The 23,969-nt window shown below is 46.7% G+C and overlaps 1 long non-coding RNA gene across 1 annotated transcript; it reads right to left on the bottom strand.

Moving 5' to 3' along the window:
* Positions 1-716: 716 nt before the first annotated feature.
* On the bottom strand, positions 717-9,003 carry LOC111095208. Its single transcript, XR_005357018.1, has 3 exons — positions 8,856-9,003; positions 6,490-6,781; positions 717-3,186 (listed from the first exon to the last, which is right to left on the bottom strand). It is a non-coding gene; the product is annotated as an uncharacterized LOC111095208 (long non-coding RNA).
* Positions 9,004-23,969: the final 14,966 nt, after the last annotated feature.

The raw sequence follows: 23,969 nt of genomic DNA on the forward strand, positions 1-23,969 counted from the left end.
CTTCTGAGAATTTAGTTCCACCCAGTATTGCTATAGAATCCGGGACAGTGAAAGTGAAAGTATGCTCCTTGCAGGAGGAGCCAACTGGAGAAGTAGAGGCAGCAGAGGCAGTTCACGTACACCCAAGGCCACCTACCAGGTGCCGCAGTAGCCACCCAAAGCTGGTCATTAAAGTGATGCAGATTCAAGAGTGAGGGCCTGCTGGTAGTCTGGGAAGGGGGAATGGCTTAGCTGAGTCTGGGGAAAATCTACAAGACTGTGCAAGCTTTGCGGCTGAAAGCCAGGGACAATTGAAAGGAACAAGATTGTAGTCAGAATAAAGCCACAGATTTCAATGTTTCCATTAATTAAAATAATACAGAAACTTAACATTCAATTTGAGAACTTCTAAGTCCAAGGAGAGTAGATGAGAGGGTATGATAAAGATAAAGCAGAAATCAAGGAAATTAACAGCCAGCAGAAATGATTAAAAATTCTAAGACCAGGGATCCCTGGGTGGCGCAGTGGTTTAGCGCCTGCCTTAGGCCCAGGGCGCGATCCTGGAGACCCGGGATCGAATCCCACGTCAGGCTCCCGGTGCATGGAGCCTGCTTCTCCCTCTGCCTGTGTCTCTGCCTCTCTCTCTCTCTCTCTGTGACTATCATAAATAAATAAAAATTAAAAAAAAAATTTAAAAAAAAAAAAAAAAAAAAAAAAAAAAAATTCTAAGACCAGCTTTTACAAACATGCATTTCAATAGAGAAATGTCTGAAAACCTTAATACAGATTGAAAAAGAAAGAAAAGAGTGAGAGAGATCATACACAAAACAGGGGACTGGGAAATACGATGTCATAACAGATATGAAGGAAGGTTTTTTTGGCTGTAAGAGAATACAGTGGTACAACTTCGTGCTAATGTATTTGAAAGTCTCTTAAGTAAAATGAATCATTTTCTGAGAAAACACAAATTACTAAATTTGTCTCAAAAAGAAGTTTTAAAAAAATCTGCAATGACCAAAAAGCATGGAAGAAACCAAATCAATTTCAAAGAAACTGCCTCCCCCTAAAAGGCTTTGGGGTCAGACTTTTGTCACAGGGTGTCTTTCAAATGCTCATGGAACAGATAATTCTCACGTTATGTAAAGGGTTCCAAAGTACAGAAAAAGATGGAAAACAATCCAATTTATTTTATAAGTCTAGCACAGCCTTAAGAACAAAACCTTTAAAAAAAGAAAAGGGATATAGCGGCAAAGTGAATGGATTAATTTCAGTAAGAAATAAAGACACAAAGACTCTAATTAAACCCTAATTCAATATTAGCACGTTGAATTCAACCGTACAACAAAAGACAGTGGCAGCTCCTGGGGAGACACGGTAGGGTGCACACACTCTTCCATTTGCCACAACAAGGACACAGGCACCTCCTGCACCCCGAGAGGGCAGGGGCTCCCCAGGCTCCCCCAGAATAACTCCTCTGTGTGCCCAAGATTCTCATGCCTGCCAGAGAGGGAGCGCTGACAGCCAGGTGGAAAAAGAGACACAGGGACTAAAATGACAGAAGGAAGATTGCTGTCTTCTCTCTGCTCCTCATCCCAATGCACTGAACGAGCTGCCTCGAAATGGAGGGGACACTGGGGGAGAGTAGTAGGTCCAAGAGCCAGAGGTCCCCAGTGGAGTCTGTCCCGAAGAAGGCAAAGCAGCAGGATTTAAACTGAATTTGAAATTAAAGTATGAAACCAGGCTGACTATCGGTAACTCAGAGGGACCTGAAGGCCACTGCGGGTCCAGACAATCCCAGAGTCTGCCTGAAAGAAGTGCCCAACAAACTGGTCCTATTTTTTCTTTTCTTTTTTCTTTTTCTTTTTTTTATTGTCTGTGTTTTCCTAATTTCCGTTATGAGCATACATCACTTTTATAAACAGAACATTTTGAGATGAAAACTGACTCTGCGGTTCGTATAGAAAGGAAACGTTTGCCATTTAAGGAATGTGTGGAGGAAGCTGTGATGTTTCACCCAGGGAAGACTTACTTAGGCCCTTAGCACATATGTACAGAGGTATCCTTCATAACCATCGACTCCATACCAATGTAAGCTATAAATGATAATAGTAATGATGGAAGAAAGGATGGACTTGTTCTGGGATTTCTCAGATGCCACAACAAGAGTCACTGATTTCTAACCTCAGGGAGACAGATTTCAGTTCCATTTGAGAACATTTTCTACCCACTGGGGCAGCCCAGCACAGATCAGCTGTCAGTCCATTGTCTTCTACTAAGCCATATTACCTGCTTCCAAAGAATGGATGGCCTCGGTGGTCTGTCCAACACCAGTGTTCCAGGATTCCTGCCTACCAGGCTGGCCTACAGCTGGCTGTTGAATGCTAAATCCAGCTGAGGAGGGCAAGGCCATAGCTGGCATCATCAGCAAATAGTGGGGGCCTCAGATCACCTCAAACTCACATACCTGAGGCGGTGTATTTAAAATATTCACTCTGATATGCTTGTAGGATATGGTATCCCAAAAAAGCTCGCTTGGGGTCACGGGGATAGATGGCGCATGGTGGGGCAAGGGGAAGGCAGTGGAAGCCTTTGGAAAAGTTTGGGAGGCAAACTTGCCCTCCTCCCCAGAGATGGGCAGCAGGGCCACCCAGTATGCCCATGCCTGGACAGGAGCCCAAACCCAGTGGTGCTGGGAACACTCCTCTGTGAAGTGAAGCTAGGGTCACCATGCCCTGCTGAGTAGCCCCTGGGCCACATCAGAAGCTTGACCCGGAGAGGCCCAGGGGCCCCCTTCCTTTATCAGCACATGGGAAAATAAGAGCCCCAGGCCAGGCCTCAAAGCCTTCAACAAACAACTCTCCACCAGACCCTGGCCACCTTCCAGCACAAAAGGAAGAGACTCTGCTTGGCCCTGAAGACCTCCTCCCCGCAGGCCCCTCAGGCTTCTCCAGGCAGGGTAACATGCGCCCAGGTGACACTCGATTGCAAAGGACCCGAGGAAGATCGGCACAACTTTGTCTCTCTCTGTTCTTCACAGTAGAACGGTGAGATCGTTCAGGAAGCTGAAGCAGCTGGGAGGAAGCTGGACTTTGCGTGTGCCTGGGAAGTGATGGCTCTGGTTAGTGGCCACGGAGCCTGACTTTGCAGGGACACTTCGGTGCACAGGCTGCCATTGGTCCTATGGGTCATCAGCAACTCAGACTTCCCCTAAAGTAATGAAAGGATCATGCCCAGAATTAGGAGGGATCAAGCCACCAGAGTTCCCAAGACAATGGTGACGGTGCCCTGCAGGATCCTTTACAGTCAGAGACTCTGAGCTAGCGCCTGGCTACCCGTCCACTCTCAGCAAGTCCAGCCTCCCTTCCTCCAGCCCCCAGCACCCGGCTTTCTGCAGCAACCCCTCAATCAGCCTTTCGGTCTTTCTGGCCATCTCCTTGCCTGCTCAAGATGCATTTTGTTGCTACCTCCCCATTCTCTGCTAGTGACTTGGGCATGCCTCTCTCAAAGCCTTGATGACACTTTGCTCCCACTCCTGTGGGCCCCCAAGGGTAGGACCTCTGTTGTCTCCTCAACTCTGCACCAGGCCTGGCACTCCGCAAGCCAGGCTGACTGATGGAAAAGGAACCACACCTCCCAGCGTAGATGTGTCCCTTTTGTAAATCCATGCAGCCACTGGTATTCTAAAGCCAAAGTGACTGCATTTGGTAGTGCTTAAAATCCTGATGGCCCACCATCCCTTCCATAACTCTCTAAAGCACACTCTCTGCCCTGTAAATCAATCTAGGTGGACACAATTATTGTGCACTTTGGTTAATTGCAAACCCAATCAGCTCCCATAAAAAGCTGGCGTTTTACACAGAGCTGAAACGGGCCACTGGTTTTGGAAGTGCAGGTGATGCGGTTTCCTGATGGGCAGAGGAACTTCAGGGAAATATTTATCGTGTTCATGAATGACATTCGAGCTATTGTCCATGTTCCTTTTTATGGCATCGTAAAGATTACTTTTTACGGTCAGGCAGGCTGAGATCTTCATCAAATGCCCTAATGTGGGCACTCACCGAAGGATCGTTTGTACCAATGAGTAATGTTCAGCAACATTCAACAAAGGCTTATTGAGTGCCTGCTATGAGCAGGGCACTGAAGAACGAGATCTGTCTCCCAAGCTTTCAAATCCACTAAAAATATTCTCAATTTCACCAGCAGTGAGGACAAATATATGTATGTGTTTATGTATATAGTCTGCTCCGGTCTCCCTGCTGGAGCTCACTGGTTGAAAATGCACCTAGAGTGGCCTAGGGAAATAAAACCTCTGTTCACGGACCTTCCATGCCTCCTGCAAGGTTTTGTCCCCAGCTGGCTCTGGAGAACTCGGTGTGGCACTCCTTGTGGAAGCCCTGTTTCTAAGCAGTGGAGCAATGCCTCAGCCCCAGGAACTCGCTAGTCCAGTCCCAGAGATGGGGCAGCGGGGACACTGGCCCCTCCTTTTCTCCCCCACCCCTGTCACAGTTCAAAGACACCTTCAAAGCAGAGGGAACCACATGGTTACTTAACCCCTGAGTCCCCAGCCTTACCTCCTGGGAAGGTTATGAAAATTAAACATAATATACTTAAACCACCTAGCATAGTGCGAGGCATCAAGTAGGTACCCATAAAAGGTTCATCTCTTTGCATTTTCTTGGGTCATGCAATGGCTAGACAAGATCCCCCACCAACCCCTCCCCACAGGCCAGCTACCATGCAGAAGTGGTAGAGAAGACACAGAAGAGAGGACCAACCAGGGAGGAACCTGTCAGAAGAAGACTTGGGGACACACCAGGCATGGGAGGGGAGAGGGAGGGTTGACAATCATGCCAAGACTTCTAGCCCAGTGACTGTGTGGATGGTGACACCGTGGACACAGGAAAGGCAGAGCTGCATTTGCTTTGAAAGCTCCTGGCTCTGGCTCTTTTTCACTCATCAAGCTCTGCTCCCCCACCCACCCACTCCTTATAGCTGCAGTGCCACCTCCAGGAAGCCCTCCTTCACACTAGAAAAGGAAACAAATCTCTCTCTCCTTTAGGATTGCGTTTGTCACAGCATCCCAAGATCATTGGTTCCGATCCCTCTGTTAGAGGGGAGTGATGTATCTGGGTGCCTGGGATAAGAAGACAAGTAATCCTGAAAAAAAAATCAGGAATGAACAAACTGCACTTCATCAGCACTTCAGCAGAAAACAGAATCCAACTCGGTAGATCAGATCAAGAGACTACTGAGGGAGGTTTTCAGAGATGCTGCTAGGGTTTAGGGAAGAAACTGGGGATGCTGAGGCACCCAGAGGCAAATACCAATGACAGGCTGAGGGGCGCTCTTATCATCTGTGGGCTGGGTGGGGGGCAGAGGAGGAAGAGAAACTCCCTTTGCCCATTGGGTGCAAGTGCAGAAGGGGAGGAGAGCAGGCTGGGCCCCTCCTGCTCCCTCAGTTCTCAGCCCATGGCTCTTATTGGCTACTGCTGGGGGCTGAGTTGTACCCTACCCCCCTCTCCCACAAAATTTATATGTAAAATCTTAACCCGCACCACCGCAGAATGGACTGTGTCTGGAGATGGGCCAAAAGAGGTAATTAAGGTAACTGGGTTCATTAGGGTGGGCCCTAGTGCAATAGGACTGGCATCCTGATAGCAAGAGGAGATTTGTACACAGGAATACAAGTGGGGCTGGGGGCGGGGCCATGTGAAGACAAGAGAAGACAGAGGCAGCATCTGTAGGCCAACAAGAGACACTGTGTAGATGCCCACTCAGTGGACACCTGGATCTCAGATCTCCAGCCTCCAGAACTGTGGGAGAAAATCACTCCATGGTCTAAGCCTTCTGGTCTGGGTGGGTCGTTAACAGCGGCCTGAGCAAGCACAAACAGCTACCCAGCTGGAATCCAGTAGGCAAAACGACATGGCTAGATGGTCCTTAGGGGTCAGCCTCCTGGATGCCAGAGCAGAGGAGAAGAGGACAGGGCACGAATAGGGGCTCAGGACAGGGGGAAAAGAAAGATTAGCCACAAATCATCAGTTCATCCTGGATACTGAGTGTGAGGCTCAGAGGAGTCCTTTCTGTGCTCAGAACTCAGCATGAGGGGCACCTGGGTGGCTCAGCAGTTGAGCATCTGCCTTTGGCTCAGGTTGTGATCCTGGGGTCCTGGGATTGAGTCCCACATCAGGCTCCTCTCAGGACGCCTGCTTCTCCCTCTGCCTATGTCTCTGCCTCTCTGTGTGTATGTGTGTGTGTGTGTGTGTGTCTCATGAATAATAAAATAAAATCTTAAAAAAAAAAAAAGGACTCAGCATGACTTTGGAAGTTGGAGCTGTGTCGGAGGGAAAAGCCTCTGCTTATGAGCCAGGTAGTGCCCCAGCAGAGGGGAAACCCAGGGTTCAGAGACCCTCGGCAGACAGGAATACAGAGATCACACTGAATCACACCTGGGGAAGCAACATGCATAAGTGGTTTACCCCGCAAGTCCAGGACACAAATGGTACCTACCGGCAGGTCTACTCCACAGACTCTGTGAGCTGGTGTTTCCAGGAGCCGTGCACACTGCAAGCACCATGACCAGCATGGAGGTGCTGCCATCATGTAGTACCTTCCACATGTCCGACTGCGCGGGCGCTGCATTTCATGCACGTTATCTCATTTCAGGATCCCAAGATGTCCGAGCAAGAATTGAGCTCTAATTTGCAGGGAAGGAGACTGAACGATACTCCAGAGAGAGTCTTGAATGTGCCGAGAGAGAATCTTGACTTTGTTCTTGGCACTGGACCCCAAACCAGTGAACCTAAGAAGCACCAGAGGAGCGCATTCAAAATGCAAATTCCGGGACACCTGGGTGGCTCCGGGGCGAAGTATCTGCTTTGGGCTCAGGGCATGATCCTGGGGTCCTGGGATCGAGTCCCACCTTAGCCTCCAGAGAAGGGCCTACTCCTCCGCCTCTCTCTGTGTCTCTCATGAATAAATAAATAAAAGCTTTTTAAAAAATGCAGATTCCAGGTGCCCTCCTCCTAGATAGACCCGCTCCGCCAGCACTTAGAGCCGCGCGGCCCGCCGACGAGCGACTAGGCCCTGCCCCTAACGTGACCTGCTTTGGTCAATCGCGTGTCAGCAAGCAGCCCCGGAGCCACCTGTCCCACCTGCCTGTGCTGGACTGGCTGGAGGAAGGAAGGGAAGCACGATCCTTCTTTCCTCTTCCCCTTGTCCAGCCTTTCCCTCCTCCTCCGGGTCCTGTCTGGTTGGTGACCCTCCTGGCCAAGGCCTGTTAGGGGAGAAGGGCCTAGTCACGTTGTCTGGGCACTGCTGTCCAGCTGCCATCACTCCTGCACCCCACAATTCCAGGGACGGGACTCAGAACTCAGTCCTCGGTGTCCTCAGATCCAGGGGAGGATGAACTCTCCACCCGTCTCTCTGAGGTCTGCCCTTTCCAGCCAGGCTTGAGACAGGGAGAGCTCCGTCCTCCCATACCTCTTCTTGACCCTCTTCAAGGAGACCCACCTCACAGGCCCTCCCCTTAGGACTCTGCATCTTCTTACATCCTCCAGGAGGTCATGGAGGGGCTCAGGAGTCTGCAAGCATTCCCAAATGCCTGCTTGGAAAAATCAGTGATGCAGCTGAGCACTTCCCTTTGCTATGGAACATCCATGGGAGCTGAAGTCTCTGTAGAGTTGACAATCGTAATACCCTGTTGATCACACTTGAGTGACTTCAATAACACTAACCCTCTGTTTGCTCCTCTGTCTTTTCGGTTTTGAAGGCATTTATTTATTGCACATCCTTCCTCACCATCTCTGGAATCTAGGACTCACTTCCCCCTATTGAAAGACCAGTCTTCATTATCTATCAACCCATGACTTGTCTCTGCTTCCAGGCCAACACTCTCTGCCCAAGTCCCTCCTCCTGCCACCAGACAACCTATTCTCTACCAGTCAGTTCTACTCCTTGGCTTCAAGACCTTCAGTGGCTCCCCACTGTCTGAGAAAGAAAGTGAAGGAAGGACTTCAGGAGGAAGTCCTGACTTCTAAGCATTTTACAAGTGAGCCTCAGCCTCTTCCCTCCAAAGCCTGGCAGAGGGACTCAGGCTCTCTGGTGAGGTTTGCCTCCTGGGGCCTCAGCCATTTTGCACTGCTATTCCTTAAACCCAGGAGGCTCTTTCCTACCCCCATTCCTTCCAGCTAGCCTGAACTCAAATGTGATGCTTTTTGCAAGTCTTCACGTTGTAAGATGGGTTCGCTTGGTAAACTCCCAGGATAGGGTGGTTTTTTTAATGTATTTATTTAAATTCAATTAGCCAACATCTAGTACATCATTGTTTCAGATGTAGTGTTCAGTAATTTATTAATTGCATATGACACCCAGTGCTCATCACATCATATGCCCTCCTTGATGCCTATCACCCAGTTACCCCATTCCCCCACTCACCGCCTCTCCAGCAACCCTCAGTTTTTAAACCCCATCATCACTGTCTTTATCTTACCACACAGCAACTGTTTGCTAACACGTTGGTCTCCCCTCTGGGTGGTGGAGGGTCAGGCTTGGGGGCCCAAATATGTCATCGCTATGTGCCCAAGACCTAGCCTGGTGGTAAACACATTTGAAATGGAGGGGTAGCTGGATGGATAAATGGATATACAAATGGATGGATCGTTTTTCAGAGTCACCTCTGATGTTTTTAAAATAGATAAATAAAGGTAAGATAACAATATAACAACAATGACAATAATTAAAAAAAAAAACAGCTATTGGACAAGCATCTTCTGTGCCATGGGGTTGGGGTCCCAATTTCTAACTCCCTCCCTGACCTTCCTGGCTCAAAATCACCATTCTTGTCAAATCCTCTGCAATTAGGAGAGGCCACCTACAGCATTTGTTCTCCAACATGTGTATCCGGGAGCACAGAGGACACCAACACAGGCACACAGCCATGCACCATCACTCCCGCTGCTAGGGACACTCCTTAGATGGCAGCAGCCCCTGTTCATCTCTCAGGCGTCTTACTTCTCAGCTGGTTACTCCTTCAGGAGCTATCCCACAGCCTGAGCCTGTCATTATGACAGTGATATGACACCACTTCTGTGAGGTAGGCAGGCCTGGGTCTGGCGTCTGAGAGGCAGATTTCCTACTACCCTTGTCCAATAGATTTTTCTGAGACTTTTAGGACAACAAAATCCTTTTTTTAAATGAGAGCCTCTCAGGCAGCCCTGGTGGTGCGGCGGTTTAGCGCTGCCTGCCGCCGGGGGGTATGATCCTGGAGAACTGGGATCAAGTCCTGCATGGGGCTCCCTGCATGGAGCCTGCTTCTCCCTCTGCCTGTGTCTCTGTCTCTCTCTCTGTGTCTCTATGAATAAATAAATAAAATCCTTTTCTTTAAAGTATATTCTTTAAAAAAAAATAAAATAAAATAAACGAGAGCCTCTCAGCTGTGTAGGGACCCTCTTCCACTCCCGTGCGCATTGAACGAGGGCTGCTCCTCCTCATCCCCTCGCCCTTCAGCATTTTCATGGATATGAATGTAAGATATGTAAATATATAAACCTGAGGCTTTAACAACTGTAATACAACCTTTTGAATTAGTTACGTGTATAGATAATTAAATTCGTCATATCAAAGTTTAAAAAATAAAAAATAAAAATAAATGAGAGCCTCTTATGAAGCTGGGTACAGTTGCCAGATCCACCCCCCTTCCCACTGAGCAGCCACTCCTACCCTGAGATGTCACCAAGCCAAGCCACAGGGTTCTGTGGCAGCAAGTTTAAAATCCACTGCCTTTGTCCTGAGTCTGGGCTTGAGACTTGACCTCCTCCTACCCACTGAAGGTGCACAGGCATCCTTCGGGCTATCACAGGCTCTTCTAAAACCAGTGTCCTGACTGAACCCCAGGAATCTAGCTGGGCCCCAGAGGCCCCACCTGCCCCAGGCAGTCTCCTCTTCTCATCATACTAGACCCCTACCATGAATGGAGAGATTGCCCAGAATTATAATGCCACCCAAAACTTCTGTTGCCAAGCTCTACCTCATTGCAAGACTCCTATTGTTTTGTTTTACGGATTCAACTGGTTCAGAATATTTCTTGGAGGAACATTCTCCCCCCATCACCACCACCACCACCATTTCCATTCCCATTCCATATCATTGGGATAGGGCTATCTCCATCTCTCCCTATCTCAACATGGAGACACCCTACCCAAGCCAAATCAATCAGAGCATCCAGCCCTCTAACCCAAATGAGATTCAGTTCTGGGATGTCAACCAGTACTTTTTTCCAACTGATATTGCTAGGTTGCATGAAAGAAACCACAACTGCTGGTGGCCACTGCATAAGTAAAGCCTGTCCCACAAGGGGGGTCACACAAAGGAAAGAGAAAAGAGATGACGGGAGACATCTCAGTACATTGGAGCATCTGTATCCCATCACGCCTGATGCTGGCCTGCCCCCGGGCTTCTCAGTAATAGGAGCCAATAACGTTACTTTCCTTCCCTTAAACCAGTTTGAGTTGGCAATGAATCCAATCCTCCTAGCAGCTGGACTCTCCCTGACCTTGCTTAGAGGTCATATGCCCCTTAGAGGGGAATAAGTGTCCTTCTTTACCCAAGCAGCTTCCCAGCTCTTTGTCCCCAGCACCTTACCTCCGAGGCCATTGTGGATTGGGGGGATCCTCCAGGGGCTGTTGTCAAAAGGTGCCTGGGGCCCTCATCCAGCCACGCTCCTCTTACGATCCACATTGCCACTTCTTCCAGCCCTCCAACTCAGTCTTCCTGGACTCTGATGGCTGACAGGATGAAACAATCACTCAAAAACAAACAGGAACATTTTTTCAATGTGGTTTTTTTTTTTTTTTCCATGACTGCTGCATGCACAGCCCTGTTTGCCCACTACACCTGTCACTCCCAGCAGAGGCATCTGAGGCAGAGTCGATGAGGGACATTTAACTTGTGAGAAAAACTATTGATTGTTGACACACTGCTGGATCCCAGCACATCAATAGCTCATCAGTGCCTCTTCCTGAGTATTGAGGAACTTACCCCCTTCCCTGCTCCAAGAGAACAGGGGCAGTTCCCACCCTGGGAAAGAAACAGGAGTTGGCTACGTGGCACATAAAACAGATTTTCCTTGTTTTAAATGCTTTGTTTCAGGGATGCCTGGGTAGCAAGGTGATTGAGCATCTCTGCCTTTGCCTCAGGGTGTGATCCCAGGGTCCTGGGATCAAGTCCCACATCACGGTCCCTGCAGGAAGCCTCCTTTTCCCTCTGCCTATGTCTCTGCCTCTCTGTGTGTGTGTCTTTCATGAATAAATAAATAAATAAATAAAATATTTTTTAAATGCTTTGTTTCAAATTATCTGCATCCCACGGGCTCGAGCCACCACAATCTCCCAGCTTAGGTATTCATTGAACCCACAAACAGCCGCTCTGATACTAAACACACCAAATTCAGACCCTGAGCCATCTACGCAGAAACCATGGCCCAATTTACACAGGCATCTTACCCCATCAGCAAAGTTTCCATGCAAGTCCAGGGGCTGACCCTTACTGACACTGAGACAGCTTCTCTCCTCGGTACAAGGGATGCTGCTGCCTCTTTCAACACCATAAGGGCAATGTGTGTGAGAAATGTTAAATGCAAATGCTATTGTCCAATGAGGCTCCATGTCCATTGATCTGTAACCTCCCTGACAATCTCATCCACCATGGATTCCATTTCTGCTCTGAAGCTCTGTTCCCAGGTCTGAATGTCTCTGATGTAACAATATCTTTGAACCCCAAACTTCAGGTCCCTACCTTCAGAGCATTTTCAGATAACCTGAAGACACCTCAGACTCGGTCTGTGCAAAACCAAACTCAGTATCTTCCCCACAAACCTGATCATCAATCCATGTCTCCTGTTTCAGTCTACTGAACCACACGTGAGCTCAAGGCATATTCATGAAAATCATTCTCAACTCTTCCTTTGACCAACTGCCATCGCCAGAGCCTGTGTGTGCTCGATGCTTGACATCTCTCTGCCACTCACTTTTCTCCATCCCGACAGCTGGGCTAGAACCACAGCCTTCCAACTTATCCCTCATTTCCCCTCCAACCCACCTTTTGCCCTCTAGCCAGTGTGAACTTCTCTAAAATGCAAATCTAGCCCCGGTCTGCCCAGTGCTGACCTGCTAGCATAAACAATACTTCCAAACCTGGTGGTCCAGTCGGATAGATATACCTGCAGTTCCCCAAGACATTTCATGCTTGCAGCCCTCATTCAGGCTGTCTGCTCCTCCAGAAAGCCCTTCTCTGGGCCACCTTCCCTGACACTTGTCCTCACCTTCAGTGTTGGTCACTCCACCCTCTGGGTCCCCCATTACTCAAGCCTTCCTCTAACATGGCATACACTGCTGTGTGCCTTGTGGTCCTTCACTTCTGGGTCACTCTCACTCATTAGGAATGTGAGCTCTGTGCTTTACCCCTGGGTGGATCTCCAGCATCTAAGCAACATTCAGAAAATCCCTTCCAACTAAGGATCAGAAGGAGAGTTTCTGCTTTATCAGTAATGCTGCCCTTCTTAGGATGGCTCTGAAATGGCCTAAAATGCCTCCAGTCTTTAGGTCCCCAGACTTGCATAGACCCTGTGAACAAGAACTCTTGGGGCAATTCAGATTGCCGGGCTGAAGGAAAGTGCCCCCAAAAGCTTACAGCAGGGGAGCCTGCCCTTTAGGTGAAGAGAATATGATGCAAGCCCCCAGCAAGCCCAGTATACTCCCCAGAAAACTCCTCCCATCCCCATTCATTCTCTCTGGTCACCTAGAAACCTGCTCAGTATTTATGAGTGCAGGGAATGCTACTATTAAGGTCTTTTTCCTTCTATTCTATTGTCCAGAAACATGATTTAATGCTTGCTGTTCTTCTCAAATGCAGAAATGTTAATGGCTACTTACCCTGAAGACCTGACTTCATTCCTAGAGGATCACTTCACCTGGAAATAATCTACAGAATGGCCTGTTCAAGAGCCCCAGCCTGACCGCTGGAAAAGCCACCAGGATGTGGCCTTCAAACCCCAGAAGCCCCAGCTCACAAGACAGCTTCGTCCCCAGATGAAAATGAAGGAAGAGATGAAGAGCAAGAATCCATGCTTCTCAACAGATTCCAAAACACCAAGTGATACCTCATCCATATCATCCTTTATGATGATAAAGCACACATACTTTTTTTTTCCTACTTCCCATCTATTGATAATATTCAAAATAACAAAAGTAATAATATTCATGGCTAGAAAATGGACAAACCAGAAAAGAACAACATGATAGAATGCAGTTCTTCCCAAAAAATTATGCTTATTAACATACATTATTTATATAGATTTTTTGTTTGTTTGTTTTAAAAGTTAACACAAGGAGCGCCTGGGTGGCTGAGTGGCTGAGTGTCTGCCTTTTGCTCATGTCATGATCCCAAGGTCCCGGGATAGAGTCCCACATCAGGCTCCCTGCAGCAAGCCTGCTTCTCCCTCTGCCTATGTCTCTGCCTCTCTCTTGAATAAATAAATAAAATCTTAAAAAAGTAAAGTTAACATAAAATGAATCATTATTCCACATATTGATTTTTTACTTAGTAGAATGCCTTGATCTTTCTATACAAATATATATAAAGTTATATGTTCTTTTTTGCTTTTTAAAGAAGTCATAATATTCCATAAAATATATCATATATAAGTACCTTTATTATATATGGAATACAGTGTATATAACCACAAGCATTTACATCCTCTAATATGCCTTTAGTATTCCTTTAATGACAATCACTTAGGTTTTTTTCCCTATGTTTTGCTTCTATAAGCATTGCCCACAAAAAAACATCCTTGTCCATATATCCTTGTGTGTTCCTGTGAATATTATTGTTTTATAGATTTCTAGATTTGGGATTCTGACTTAAGGCATATGAGCACTTGAAATTTTGCAGACTACTATTTACCTTCCCTTCCAAAAATCTATACCAGTTTACACTTCTTCCTTTTTTTTTTTTTTAACAGAGGGAGAATGGAGAGGGGCAGAGAGAATTAAGCAGGCTCCACACCCAATGCAGAGCCAGAGGTAGGGCTGAACTAAAGCACACATACTTTAAAATGATATTCTCAAACAAGTGCATTCATTACAGAAGTCACCACATGCCACCAGCCTTTGCTCAAAACACTGGAAACCCAAGGCCTTCAGTGAATTTAGAATCAGATGGTCAGAGAGAGCAGCAGGGAGGCTGAGGCAGGAGTAGAACCAGCCGATCAATCAGTCAACCAATAGCTACTAAGCTCCTACTACATGCAGGCCTTGGAGGCTCAGAGCCTCATGGGTCAGAAGAGTCCCTGCTTTGATTCTACTGAGTGGTGGCAGACAGTGGACAAAACTAGGAGGTGCCTAAAGCCGAGAGGAATATAGATTTCATTCTAGGGGCAACCAGAGGTCATCAGGGGCTCTTAAGCTAGAAAGTGACTTTCTCTGGTTTATACTTTTTTTTTTTTATTTATTTCATTTACTTATTTGAGAGAGAGAGAGAGAGAGAGAGAGAGAGATCACGTGTGGGGAAAGGGGCAAAGGGAGAGGGAGAACCAGACTTCCCCCTAAGCTGGGAGCCCAACTCAGGACCCCATCCCAAGACCTTGAGACCTGACCTGAGCCAAAGGTAGACATTTAACCTGCTGAGCCACCCAGGAGTCCCCTAGTTTATACTTTGAATGTGCCACCAGGCAGTTAGGGAAAGAATGGGTTGTTGGAGGACAATAGTAGATGCAAGAGTTACTGTAGATCCAGCAACTAAGGAAGTTAGTCTGGGGGCGGCTCTGGAGATGCACAGCTTGGGAAGGAATTTCAGGTGCACCTTTGGGGAATGCCAGTGAACGCAGTGCGGGATGTGAGAGGAGGACAAGCATCAGGTGCAAGAGGAAGTGTTGTCCAATCGCTATGTTGTACACCTAAAGCTAGGTAATAAGGTAATATTGTATGTCAGCTATACTTCAACAATAAGTTTTTTAAAAGCATCAGAAATGCCTCCTCACTTGAGCAGCAAGGGGAACAGTGGTGCTATGTATAAGATGGACAGAACGAGTGCAGGGAGGAATGGTTTTGGGGAAGGGGTCCATCAGAGTCTTCTGTTAGTCATGTCTGAAGTTTGAGATGTCAGCATAACTGTGTCAAGGAAGCAGTCGGTTCACACGAGCCTGCGGCTTGTGGGCTATGATCTGTGTTGTAGGCAAGGCCACCACGAAGTCCACCAGCGGGGGAGGGTTTAAAAAAATTACCTAGTAAATCCTGATTCCTTAAGCTCAGAGCCTGGCATAAGATCCAAAGGGCTCGATAATCACTCAATGTAAGAGTCTGGTCCCCACAGTGGGGGAGGAGGCAGGAGAGAGGGAAGGGGCGGGATGAAGGGGAGAAGGTGCTGTTGCTAAAACTAATGATAAATATTGATTCTTTCAAAAATAAAATAAATGTATGCATGCGCACGTCTGGAACTGAACTCCAAGTCAACGAGTGACAAGGCGAGGATGAGGGAGTAGCGGAGTAGAACTGGCTGAGATTCGGCCACCACGAGGAATGAAGGCTGATGCCTGCTCCCCCTGCCCCATGGACGTTATGCAAAGCGTAACAAGCAGCTACAGAAGACCAGATACTACATAAGCCCATTTACGTGAAATAATTGAAATGTTACAATAGCTAAATCCACAGAGACAGAAGGTAGATTCGTGGCTACCTGGGGCTGTGGGGGAGAGGGGAATTGGAGGGGGCGGTGGGGAGAATGATGAAAGGGTCCAGGGTGTGCTTTGAGGGGAATGAAAATGTTCTAGAATTGACGGTGGTGATAGCTGTGCAACTTTGGGAATATACTAAAAAAAAAAAAAAATCATTGAATTGTCTACTTTAAGGGTAAATAGCATGTTATGTGAATTACATCTCACAAAAGCAGTCATATATTTTTTAAGTGCGCTGAGGCTCTTGTTCTTGTTCTATTGGCAGGGTGGGGATGGGGAGGGGTATAGATCCGGATTAGTTCTAAGTGATTATAGATGAAATGCCAACTATTAATTCAATTACTGAAGAGCCACTCCTCTGTCACAGGAAGGCAGAGGCTAATCAAGAAATATTGCTTTCAAAACCTACTTGCTGAACACATTCTATTCCTAGATTTATCTGGAGGGGGAGAGGAATGTCACAGCTGGTTGTTGGGGAGATGGGATAAAATGAAATCCATGTTTTATAATAAATGTCACTTCTGTCAATTCTGGCAGTTGCAATGTGTGCGAGACCAGAACTCTCCCCACAGGGTGTGAAAGAGACGCCGTGCTCTGTGGGCTGGGGGGCAGAGGCAGGGAGAGGTGGCCTCCCCTGGTGGAGATGGCACTGGACACACAGGGAGCAGGTGCAGGCAAGGCTTGCTGGCTGTAGGAGGAAAAGATGGGTGCCTTGCCACCCATAATTCTGGGGGCCAGGAGAAAGTAGACTTGCTGGCTATTAAAACTGAATTCTACTTACACTTTCTGCTCTTAACACCTAGTTTTCCCCTCATCCAGTGGGTTCTCAAATGTGAGCATGCATCAGAATCATCCAGAGGGTTTATTAGGACACAGCTTCCTGGGCCCCATCCTAGAGTTCCTAACTCAGTACTTCTGGGGTGGGGCCCCAGGATTTACATCTGGCCTCACAAGGGCCAGATGATACTGATGCTAAAATGGAATCAACTGATCTGTGGACCGCACTGAGTAGCATGATGAAAGGAACCTGCCAAATGCATCCCAGTGCTGGACAGGAAGACACTAGGCCTCTTCAACAGGCACTTGGTAAGACCACTTTGGAGATGTTCCAGGAGCAGAAAGGGTTAAGAGAGAGGCGTTGTGTCCCTAGATGACCAGCTGGGGCCCTCATGCAGTTGAGATTGGATTCTAGGCTTCTTGCTTATTGATTGTCATCAATCAAGGTACCCCTGTAACAAATTGCCTTAAATTATTGAAATGGTAATAGGCGCAGCTGGGTAAATAATGCACAGGATGGTGCAAGCCTATATTCATTAAGAGGTTGCCCACACTGCATGGATCCCACTGAGTCTGACTCAAACTGATTTGTTCCCACCAACCTGATATTTCTTGGTGCTTTGCCCATCTGAAAACTTGCCATTTGAGGAGATTGAAATCCCTCGTGGATTTCTTGCCAGTCACTGAACACAGGTTTCAAGGTTTTGATGCATAGATCCATGCAGCAGTCACACAGACACACATCCCCAGTGTCATCAAGCTGCTTCACAGCATGGATGCTAAGTGTTTACTATCTCCTGATGATAACACCAGCTCACAACCAGAAACAAGTTACTCTCAACTATGGGATGCATTAGAGAGAGGCAAATCAGTGAATTTGAACCCAACAGATCTCTGCTTCCAAAGTACAATTTTTTTTCCCAGCTTCATGGAGATATAATTGACACATGGAATGATATAAAGTTAAACGTGATGATTTGACACACATTTGGATCGTGAAATGATCACCACAGTAAAGTCAGTTAACACATCCATCACCTCAAATAGTTGGCATCGTGTATACGTATGTGTGTGTGTGTGTGTGTGTTGAGAGCATTTAATATCTACTCTCTAAGCAAATTTCAAATATATGTAGTACAAAATTGTTAACTCTAGTTATTATGCAGTACTTTGGGATTTTTGCCCTGGTGGAAGAAGCATTAGGAATTACATTGTTTTCTTAAGGAACCTTTCCCTGTAATGAGATACGGTGGAGACTAGTCTCTATAGGGCTGACGAGATTAAGATAGGCTCCTTAGAAAGCATCATGAGACAGAATGTGCAAATCACCATGGAAACCAAGCCATGTTTTCATTGTATAATAGGTTTGCTAATTATCCTAAAAAGGTAAGAAAGCCCACTGGCCCGGGGGAGATCGGGGTGAGTAGTAAGGAGTACTATGCCCAGCAAAAGGATGAACAGGGCAACTAGAAGTGCCCATCTCTCCCAGACCTGCCAAGCAGGGGTGATATGTGGGGCTGGGCAATAGAGTGTCTCACTGTCCCATTGGAAGCAGGGACAGGGGGCTCAGCTGTGGACTAATGCCCAGTTCCCCCAGCCTCTGAGGCTGGTTGTTGTCTCTGATGTTTCTGGTACCCAGACAGCCCATGGGGGAGCAGACCAGTGGAAGCAGCTCTGTTGCTGCTGTGCGAGCCGGGGAAGTGAGCCTGGCCCCAATGCAGGTGCCCTACAAGTGAGAGGCTGCAGAACACAAAGTCAGAAAAGGAGGGTCCAGAACCACCCTAGGTGCCTGCCCTGGGAACTTTCACCCACCTTAGCTCATTGAATGCTCTCTTAAAGCCTGGTCCAGACAAAACTTATCACTTGCTCAAGACCACTGATATGCCACATTGACCCCTTTACTTTTTAATTTCTGAGCATAAAGGGATATGAAGTAAGACATCAGGCAACCTTCTAGATAGACACAGGCTAGATTTAACATATATAGACTGGTCACATTTAATTCAGACCTCTTTATCTTTTTTTAAGATTTTATTTATTCATTAGAGACACAGAGAGAGGCAGAGACACAGGCAGAGGAAGAAGCAGGCTCCCTGAAGGGAGCCTGATGGCAGGACCCAATCCCAGGACCCTGGGATCACGACCTGAGCCAAAGGCAGATGCTCAACCACTGAGCCCTCCAGGTGCCCCAGACTTTTTATCTTCTAAACACACATCTCTGATATAATTTGGTAACTTCTGAAACACTAACCTATAGTTGGGTAAATCCTTCCATTTCTCCATGCTTTTACTCTTCTAAAGTTCCTTTAAAAAAAAAACAAACACACACACACACACACACACACAAAACAAAATAAAAAATAATAAAATAAAAAAACAAACAATACTGTGTTTTAGATTTTACATAACTGGTATCAAGTTGTATTTCTATTCTGTCCCTTCACTTTCTCATTTGACATTGGGTATTCAAGAACTGTGGGTATTGACAGTGTAGATCAATAAGTGAGTTCGGCAACATTGCTGAGTTTATGCCATGAATACAAGGAATACAAGGCTGTTGCAAGGAATACAGTCAGTACAATATGTATTTTTAAGGCTTAAGGTTTTGAGACCTAGAATACCATCAGTCCACGGAAATGTCTCATGTGGGCCCAAGAACATGCATTGTCTCTGTTTATGGAGTCCTGTCTTATGCTTATTAGATGGAGCACGTAAGTGGCATACACTTACTACTGTGTGTCTATTTAATCTAGTTTCTAAGGAAAACTGAAATAATTGAAATCTTATTGTGCTTAATATTATAGTAATTGGACTTGATTTGTGTCAGTTATTTGCTTATCCTAACTCTTTAGAAACATATATGATAGGAGTCTTGGAGATGAAGAAACATGAAGCTCAACGCCGGGAAGTAACAGACTCCGGATTGGAAACTATTTGCTTTCAAAGGCAAGCATTCCTCCAGGAGTTGATGTCCACAACTGAAGAAAAGCTCTAGCCACCTGTGCAAAGAGAGGCCACTGGGCCTACATTTAAATCCAGGCCAGTGAGGCCCTGGATTTAAATAACTCTGGACCTCTAAACCATTGTACAAAATCTGGCCAACAAGTCTGGCCTCTCTGAACAACATCCTGCTCTTCTGCACTTGGCCTTTTAGTTGACCTTGTTGGCTGACATGGGACTGGTCCCCTTGACTTTCCCCAGTATGGACTACCTCCCGTGGATGTCCCTAGAAGTACTAGACTCTCCAGGCCTCATGCCCACCCTCTCACACCTGTCAGGGCTCCCCTGGACTGACAGTGGGCTAGCAAGGACAGGTTCATAAGTCAATAACCAAAGCCCAATCCCAAGTGTCTTCCAATTATATCTGCATTTCCTCCCTATTAGAATGGAAATTGAAAAGGCAGATTCACCGTGACATTAACATGGTTTAGGCATACGGCCCCTCCCATACAAGGGGCCCCTGTACTTAATTCTGTATTCATAATTAATTTGTTTTCTCAAAAAGAACTCCAAAAATTGTTAGAACTCCAGGCCACCCAAAACCTGGACCCTCCGCTGTAGAAATAACTTCTCTTAGAGATCTCCTAGTCAAGTGGTGAGGCATTCTTGGGGAATTTACAGGTCATAATCTCAGGATTAAAGTTTAGATCAGAGGCACAGGCTGAGGCCTCCCTGTGCCCAGCCTCCTTCCACTTGTGTGTCAGGCTGGGTGCCCTCTCCAAGCCTGCTGGTCACACTGGCCTTGGTCAGCCCTGTGGCCGTCAAGCCAAGAGAAGGCCACAGCTCCCAGTTTAGCAATCGGCCTGGGCCCCGCCCTGCTCCAGCTGTGTCCACTGGGCTCTTGGGGAAGGGCCAGCCCAAACCAGATGATCTGACATGATGAAAAGGGAAATTCTCAGCATTCCTTCTACAGAAGACATTTGCCAAATGCAATGCAGTGAGGAGAAGCAGGCTGGGGTTTTCTTGGGCAGCCAAATGCATCTTCAACCCCAACAGAGTTCAATGTAGCAAAAACTGGGTCACATCTAATTAAGTTGAGTTTCAGGGGGAACTAGTGTCTGCTGTGGACAGAGCAGGGGGCCACGGAAGGGAGGATGCAGGACAAAGCATCAAGATACTCTCCCAATGCACACGGACTTCCAGTGTTGGAAAAATGTCTTCATATTCCCAGAAATGACCCAATGGAACAATCAGATTACATTATTTTCTCCAGCCATCAATGCACAGTGATGGTTCCAGTTGGAAGAGGTCAGAATCCTGTTTTTAACTCTGTCTTGACTCTCATACCAACCAATTGCCTGAAGTTTCTCATAAAGGCACTTTCTCCCAGATGCTCATTTTCCTTTCTCACCAAGAACAAAGGAGGTTTGGTGGGGGAAATGTCAGTCTATCAGTTTGAACCTTCCAAGCCAGCTTCAGCTGGTCAGCTTCTACCAGGATATCTGAGGGGGGTTCTCCAGAAAGTTGACCAGAGCTCTCCTATGCCCACAGCTAGTGGGCAGTCTGTGGCTCTGGAATTGCTTCCTAATCGTCCCTCTTAGAAGCTTGTGCATTGTAGTTATTAGAAGCGTTAGATGACCTGGTCTCATGTTGGCAAAGCCAAATATTCCTTTCAAAATTCAGCTGATCACCTCCTCCATGAAGCCCTATCTGACTGCCTCTCACCTTGAAGCTAAATCATCTCCTCCCCCCCACGCCCTGCCATGAACATCTCTATGATAGCAGTTATGATTTTATATGCCTATCTGCCTCAGTCCCACCTTCCTCACCAGCCTAGAGGCACCATATACAGAGGCTTTCTATACCCCCAGCACCCTCTAGAGTTCACAAAGATCTGTCACTTACCACCTGGTTAGTCATGATGATAAGCCTCCACTTTACAAACAAGGAAGCTGAGACTTGGAAAGATGGTATCTGCCCAGTGCTGGTAAGGGTCAACACCTATACACACACCCAGATCTTCGGAGTCTGGTGTCCCTTTCACTGTGCCATGGCTGCAGGTAACAAGGCTTTAAGGAAATGAAGATATTAGGAAGGCAAAAATCTAGAACATAGCTTCCTTGCCCTCAAACAGAAGATTAGATGATAAGTTATGGGCAGAGGTGCCCCAAACTCAACATAGTCACAAATTAAAATGCCTACAGAGGCCAAGCAGGGCCTGTGAGCCACCTAGGAAGGCATGCCCACTTAAAGGGCTCATCCTTCCTTCAGAGCTGACAGATTGCTACTACACAGAAACACAGCCCCAGAATTACTAATTTTATTTTTCTAGTTAGAAATCTCAACTTTAATATAAAACCTCCAGTGTTTTTAATGTTGGCAGCCAATAAACATTTAAATGTTTAAAAAAAAACCTGAGGGCCAAATACATCTGGAGGCTGAATGTGGCCAACAGTTCACCAGTTTACCTCTGATCCGGACCCACTCCCCAGACATCAGATCAACCAATGCAAATGAATCTAATTCCATCCCAGCACCATTCACATGGCACCATCTTGCCATGGAGAAAATGGGGTGAAACACAAGGTTTCCTAGCGTGCTGCCTGCATCTCTTGGATGGCTATCTCTCTTGGAGAACCAGAGTTTCTGAGGATTCAAACACACAAATGGGGACCTTTGGCAACCAAGCTCCCTACTTCAACTTATCCTCTTGACCCCCCACAATATCTGTGTCCTCAAGCTCACAGTAGAATAACCTCATGATTGTGATCAACCAGTGGGCCTATAGATCAGTCAGATGGACTGATTTGTCCCAGAAGGAGACTGTTTCCTTAGTTTGAGTCTGATTTGGCATTTCTTTTTTTTTTTTTTTTTTAAGATTTATTTATTTATTTATTTGACAGAGAGAGCACAAGCAGGGGGAGCAGCAGGCAGGCAGGGGAGAGAGAAGCAGGCTCCCCGTAGAGCAGAGAAATGGATGTGGAGCTCATTCCAAGGACCCCGGGATTATGACCTGAGCTGAAGACAAACGCTTAACCAACTGAGCCACCCAGACACCCCAGATTTGGCCTTTCTTTTGCTTCCATCAGTCTACAACTTTTTTATAGAATCCTTTTCAAATGGTTCTTCAAGTGCCCTACAGAACCTCACGCAGTATTTACTCAATGGCAAATACTCCATAAGTGAAATGAAAGAACAAATGGCTTCCCAAACCTTCAGTGCACTCCCTTCTCCTTGCCTCTCTGCAGGGATTTTCATCTTAGGCCAGCTGTAAGTTCAGGTTTCCACAGGCCAATCGGGCTTCTGCTAGTCCTACCATCACCAAGCACCTGCCACGCCCTAGGGCCTAATCCTCATAGAATCTTCCCAACAATCCTCTAAGACAGGCCCCAGCCTGTCCTCTCCTATAGATGGGATGAACAAGGCCCAGAGAAGGAGAAAATAAACAGTGAAGCTAAGAGTTGCACCCAAGTCAAAGCAATCCCAGAATCCACCCCCAATGACACCAGTTGTACAATCTCCATGGGTGCTATGATTATCCCCATGTTACAGATGGCAAAAGAGGTCAGAGAGGTTACAGATTTCCTAAACATCACACCCAACCTGCAAAAAAGCAGAGTTCACGATTACATCAGGTCAACAATAAACTCAGACCCAAGGAGCAGTTCTCCATCCACTTCTAAATTTTAACACAGGCTTAGCTGAAATGAAAAAAAAAAAAAAGGACTACAATAAACAGAAGAAAAAAGTTTAATGCTGGCTTTGCTCTAATCCCTACTAATCATGCCTTTAATTAAAAAGCTACAAAAAGGTACACATGAGCTTAACATGTTGGCTCTTTCCCTTCATTGGTGAGTCTGATTTCTTCTCTCTTTACAAGTATGCTCTTGCCTCAACGCCTCTTGCTACTCAATGTGTGGTCCATGGACCAGCAATAGCAGCAGCTGGGGGTTTCCCAGGAATGTGGGGTCTTAGGCCTCAGCCAGACTCACTGCATCAGAGTCTGCACGTTAACAAAATTGCCAAGTGATTTCTGTGCACCTGGAAAGTTTGAGAACTGGGCTATATGACCCCAAGAAATGTCAAATGTCAGCTATTTTTGTGAATAATTCTCTTCCATGTATCTAAAGATGACATTGAAGAGGCGCCTGGGTGGCTCAGTTAAGCGCCCAACTCTTGGTTTTGGCTCAAGGCATGATCTCAGGGTGGTGAGATCAACCCCCACATAGAGCTCCACACTCAATGTGGAGTCTGCTTGAGGATTCTCTCCTTCTCCCTCCACTGCCACTCTTTCTGTCTCTCAAATAAATAAAGAAAATCTAAAAAAAAAAAAAAAAAAGCATTCACTAGTCAATGTCATCCATTTTTTAAAGATTTATTTATCCAGGTTTTAAAAAAGATTTTATTTACTTATTTGAGAGAGAGAGCACAAGCAGGGGGGATAGGGAGAACCAGACTCCCTGCTGAGCAGGGAGCCCGACACACATCTCGATCCCAGGACTCTGGAATCATGACCTGAGCCAAAGGCAGACACTTAACCAACTGA

This window comes from Canis lupus, chromosome 3 (assembly GCF_011100685.1).
Source record: "Canis lupus familiaris isolate Mischka breed German Shepherd chromosome 3, alternate assembly UU_Cfam_GSD_1.0, whole genome shotgun sequence".
Classification (NCBI taxonomy): Eukaryota; Metazoa; Chordata; class Mammalia; order Carnivora; family Canidae; genus Canis; species Canis lupus.